We start from the raw sequence: 6,000 nt of genomic DNA, 5'->3' as shown, positions 1-6,000 counted from the left end.
TCAGGAGGCAGCCTTACCGCTTCTTCCCTTGCCCAGATATTGGGCTTTTAAGGCCCTTTTGTGCATCATAAATAAGGCAGCGAGGGGGTGAGGCCATCATAGCTCTGGGTTTGTTTTTCCCCGGGTGAGAGGATTTTGTCTGGGGCTGGAATCTAGTCACACGATGACATGAGACTGGTCCAGCATGCTAGTGAATTCAAGCCATCTGATTGGCTGCCTGCCCCACCTCTGGGGAAAGAACAACCAGTCAGAGCTGCTGCAGTCAGCGCTCTCTCCCCCTCCCCTCAGCAACCCCAAGCCATTCTCACAGAGAGGTGGGAGCTAAAGAGCCCAGCAGCTCAGGATGGCTCTGTTCCCTCCTCCCCCCTCCTCTTATGTGGGCAACAGGGACAGGATGGTGCTTCTGTTCCTTCCCCTGCAGCCCCTAGGCCTTGGAGAGAGGGCGAAGAACCCCCGAAAGAGCATAGGTGAGGCTGGGGGGAGGGGTACTGATCTGAGGGGGGAGTGAACTGCTGGGTGGTGGGGGCTGGGCAGTTGGGGCGGGGGGGATGGGCAGAACATATAGGGGGTAGAACAGATGAGGCAAATGGGCGGGGGGTGCAGAACTGATGTGGGGATGGAGGGGACAGGTTTTATTTGGTGGTTGGGGGAAAGAATTAATTACTGGGCAGGGAATGGGCATATGTGGGGATGAGAGTTCCAGCAGTAAGGGGCAAAATCCCCTTTCCCAATAAATTAGGGAGAGTGAGCAACATTAATTGGCCACACACCCACACCAGTCCCTCCGCCCTCACACACACACACACACTGGAGGTGGGTAGAGGGAGTTGAAATGAAACAGGACCAAAAAGGGCAATATAACCTTTTTTTAAAAAAAATCTCATGTTTTTTGATCTCTTGGGGTTGGCAATACTGTAGAGGATTGCACCCCAAGACTTTTTCTCATGGTTTATGTTTACAGAAACAGACCAGTGGCTTATTATTTATTAATACTTTGATAGACTATTTAACTGAAAGCCAGCCTGACTGCACTTCATGCATTTCTCCCCTTTCACTTCCCCCAGCTCCATAACAAGTGGAACACTGCAACTTCCACTTAAAAAGAGCAAATCAAAGACTGTAGCACTGTGGTAAATTTGAGGAGTGACCTTCTTCCGAGCAACAAGTGTGAGAGAAAGGAAATTCGGGGGTAAGTCTCCTTTTACACAGCCTCCACTAGAAAGAGAGTCCCTTCCCACACAGCACTTAGGAGACAAGAGACAGGACACTGGATCTCCCAACTCAGTGCCCTAACCACCAGGCTACAGAGTCATTCCCTCTCGCTTTCTGGTCCAATAAGTCTTTAAGTATGTGTGAACAGTAGAACAACTTCAACAGGAGAGATGGAGGGAACCCCAGCTCAGAGTATCCTATAGCTGAGTGGTTAGGGCACTCACCTAAGAGAGAGGAGCTGCCTGTTCAAATCCTTTCTCACCATTAGGCTGAGGGGAGAATTGAACCTGTAACTCCCATGTGAATGCTCCAATGGATGGGCTAAAAGTTATAAGACAGGCTTCGACTCCTGGTGCCGTTTTGTGTGGAGTTAGGAAAGTACCTAACTCATTCTTGCAAAAAGTAGCTTAGGTGCCTAAGCCACTTGAATCAAGGAAAGGAGTTGCTGGCTGTGCATAGCAGGCCGTGATGGGTGCCTCCTGGCAACTGTGACTTAGGCAGTGAACTCTGTGAGAGTAGTGGGACTTAGGACACACACACCCTTTGTCAGCATCTCCCATTAGCTAGCACGGGGGGGGGGGGGGCTTCCTACCTAGGATCCCAGCTTTTGTGGATCCCATTCTTAGATTCCTCTCTCTCCCCTTTCGTTGTAACAGGGAGTCTAGGCACCTAACTCAGACTTTGTGGATCCCATTGTTGTTCCAGTGATTTTCTAGGTGTTTAAAAGTTAGACATTGCAATGTCTATGTCCCTTTCTGAATCCAAGCCTTTTAGTTACCTCTTAATCTTCTCATTGATAAATTAAAAGATGAACTAAAAGAACTTCTACAAGCTGAATGAATTTATTAAGGAAGTGCTAGAATCCTACTTTATCTATCAGGTTTTATATCTGTGAAGTAGCTACTATAATCCAATTCCCATTTTACAGATCAGGAAATTGAAACACAGAAAAGTGTTTCAATTGTAAGTCAGTGGCAGAGTCAAACTGGAGGATTCCAGACATTGTCATATGCTCTAATCACTATGTGTCACTCCCTCACCATTCCCAATCCTTGTCCTTTTAATTTAGGTATTAATGTTCTCTCATCACATCTTCTCTACAACATAAATGATGCCTTGTGCAATTTGGAAATATTTTATCACTGTTGAGTCAAATCTTTGTGTGAAGGTCAAATCTTTGTGTAAATAAATACAGATATGTTTCAGAAACAACTACAATAGGCAAACCTCAGCAACAGACTTGAGATGTGAAACCAACCAGAAGTTCAGATGTTTATCTGACCTGATCAACTCTGCAACGAGGTGGGCCTGTTGCAAAAACAGGCTCTCTCATGAGACATCCAGTAACTCCTGCAGCTGTCTGTGTTGGAAATATTACAAATCTATCCTTTCCTGCACGCTGTTCGAGCACTTCCAGGAAATATAAAAATGAAAGATAAATTAACCCAACTTTCCCAAAGAAGGTTTGCTTTGGTATAGAAAAAAGTTTGTCAGTAGTTTACCTAAACTGGTTTCACTGCATCATAGAATCATAGAATATCCGGGTTGGAAGGGACCTCAGGAGGTCATCTAGTCCAACCCCCTGCTCAAAGCGGGACCAATCCCCAACTAAATCATCCCAGCCAGGGCTTTGTCAAGCCTGACCTTAAAAACCTCTAAGAAAGCAGATTCCACCACCTTCCTAGGTAACGCATTCCAGTGCTTCACTACCCTCCAAGTGAAAAAGTATTTCCTAATATCTCACCTAAATCTCCCCCACTGCAACTTGAGACCATTACTCCTTGTTCTGTCATCTGCTACCACTGAGAACAGTCTAGATCCATCCTCTTTGGAACCCCCTTTCAGGTAGTTGAAAGCAGCTATCAAATCCCCCCTCATTCTTCTCTTCTGCAGACTAAATAATCCCAGTTCCCAGTCATAATATACAATATCAAAGAATAAGAGGAACCTGCACAAATTAGCCAGTCTCTGAAACGTTGATGTATCTGATTGTTCTTTGTAAGTGAGAAACACCTTTGGCGTGGACTTTGCAGTTTTTAATTGCTCAACCTCATCACAATCTAAGTCTTGCACTACAGATCTGCCACATTCCGAACACTCTTCTATTGTAGATGTTGAAGAGGGTTGATTAAGTGTTGCTAGAGCTTCATTTTTCTGATAAATGGCAATGCTAGGTCAATATTTTAAACCATTTAGGAATGAAACCTGCCTGGATGGTGAGAGCCTGCCAGCGTTTGGACCCTTGAGTGTAAAGTCCATGTGAAAGGTAGAGCTTTTATTTAATTTCCTTTCCATGATGGAATGATGTTCCTTGCAGTTGCCATGGACCACACTTTCTTTGTGATATAAACTGATAAATGATTTGTTAAAATAACTTGCTCAAATGTGTGTATTTTAAAATAACAATTAGAGATTACTAATATCTTGCTTTGGTTTCACACCTAACCTTTTTTTACTTCACACTTAAAGGTTTGTCTCATCATAATTTCCTGTTTTATATTCATACTTTAAGGTGGGTGTCAGGATACTGGTCAAACTTAAATGAGGGTCTTTTTCAGTCCTATTTTTGAACAGATTGCAACCTATTTGCTTTGCAAATACTTCCAGAAGGGAAATACCTGTCATTTTTAGTACTTTCTAATACCTTCTCTGCCATAAGTTATAACAATCTTTGTACTAACTTATGTCAAGAGCCATCTTAAATTAATCATGATAAATCACAATTCATTTTCTGGAATGTCATTCCAACAATTATTTATATGATAGTTTCAATGCTATCAGGGTCAGGGAAGGTGTCATAGTTCCGCATTTCCACATTTAGTAAATTAAAACCCATTCTTATTAAACACTTCTGTATTGCAGTAGTTGTCCTGAGGCTTCAGCAAGTTTGGGCTCCATTGTGCTAAGTACTGCAAATAGAAAATGAGTTTTCTTGTCCTAAAGCAATTAGAATCTGAACAGCAAGACCTGATGGGGGGATAAGACTATGGGGTGTCTGTCATGGAAGTAAGGAAAGGGAAGATGGGGCAAACCCCACAATTTAGCCTCATGACTCTCAATGAAATTAATGAGCATTGTATGGCTGACTTGCCTAGTTAGCAAGGAAAAGTTCATCCCTTTTTTCTGCCATATCCAACTTTTAGGGGCACTTCCAGGTCAAAAATGGGCACACGATAATCTAAGGGTCAGAAAAATGACCCAATCTGCTAGAGGTATTTCAACCTTTTCATGAGACACGCCCAGCTTCTAGCTTACTTCAGTTTGGACACCCTCCATCTACTCAGACAGTTGAAGAATTTGTGATTTAAGCCTGTTCTGCTATTTAACTGAATGTATTTGCAGTCAAAGGTTGTAGTTAATGCTGTAATGTGATATGCCTTCTAAGAGAGCAAATAAACAAACAAGGTATATTTTGTGATGCATTATCTTTGTTTCTTATGGTTTGTTCACTTAGGACTAGATCCACAAATGGCTCAGCATTGCAGCACCTAACTTTTAGGTGCCTAGCCACCCAGTAAAATCCACAGCTCTCAGTGCTCAGACTCCCTATACAAAGCATATGAAGAGATAGGTGCTTAAGTATGGGATCCATAGAAGCCAGGCTGTTGAGTGGGGAGCTGCCTAACCTAGCCACCTGGAAAAGCTGAGGAAGGGGTGTGGCCTAAGACCACCTCTCTCAGGGAGCTAGGCTTCTATCTGTGCTTGGGATTGAAGAGGAAGATGAGGGTAGCACCCCCCTTATAACAATTAGCTCAACTGTTAGGGCATTCACCCTGGATGTATGGGAACCAATGTAAATTCCCCCTTCTGCCTGATGTAATTTGACTTGGGGTCTCCCAGCTCTCAGCAGCGGCCTAACCCCTAGGCTATGGGGTATGCTGGTGTTGGGCTTTCTGGGCTTCCTGTTGACATTTTTCCACTGTGTATATTTAATTAAATATGCATTGGGCCAGAGAGAGAGAGAGAGAGAGAGAGAGAGAGAGAGAATAGCTTTACAGCCCAGAGGTTAGGGCACCAACCTGAGGTGAAGAGCTGCAGAGGGCTAGAGCTTGTGCCCCTTGAAGCATATGAGGTTAGGCACCCATGGTTAGGGGAAGAAGTAAACCCACCCACAACCTCAATTATAAATGGAAAGGCAGGGGCAGACTTACTGAGCCAGAAGGCTGTGGCAGCAGAACCATTTATGAGGAGCTCCCTCCCCATAGAAGCACCAGCCCTGCTGCCAACTTCTAATGCCTTGTCTGTAGTAGCATATTCTGCACCTGTTGTCAGCAGCTCATCTGCACCAGCATTGACAATGGTTTAAATGCTAATGTAGATAGGGCTAAAGCCTCTAACCCGGTGTTGATTGAAGCTAGTCTTCAACAAGAAGGGAATGTGCTGGTGTAGACAAGGTGTAAGTGAATCTTTGAGCACTAGAGAGGACTCATACTGAGGGTGGGTCTCTATTCCCCCAATCCAGGAGGACGACTGTCCTACTATACTGCGTAAGCAGAGATGCAGTTTGGATTCTTTCCAGTCAGAAGAGCAAAGATTCCACCAGGAGATTAGAGGCAGCTCTCCATGGTAGTAGGAGGGGGTTACTCACCAAACTCCAGTGCTACTCACTGTCCCTGCAATCCTGTGCAGTGCTCTCCCTGCCCCCATTACCTGTCCATCTAACTTTTTCCAAGTGTGAAGAAGTAGGTTCTCTTCCTGTCCAAAAGGCAAAATATGTCAAATTATAGGTTGGGTCTAAATGTTGAGTGAGGTGGGGAGGCTCAAAGGTCTTGATAATGCCTATGGCAG

Source organism: Lepidochelys kempii, chromosome 1 (genome assembly GCF_965140265.1).
Source record: "Lepidochelys kempii isolate rLepKem1 chromosome 1, rLepKem1.hap2, whole genome shotgun sequence".
Classification (NCBI taxonomy): domain Eukaryota; kingdom Metazoa; phylum Chordata; order Testudines; family Cheloniidae; genus Lepidochelys; species Lepidochelys kempii.
This window is presented reverse-complemented; position numbering follows the sequence as displayed.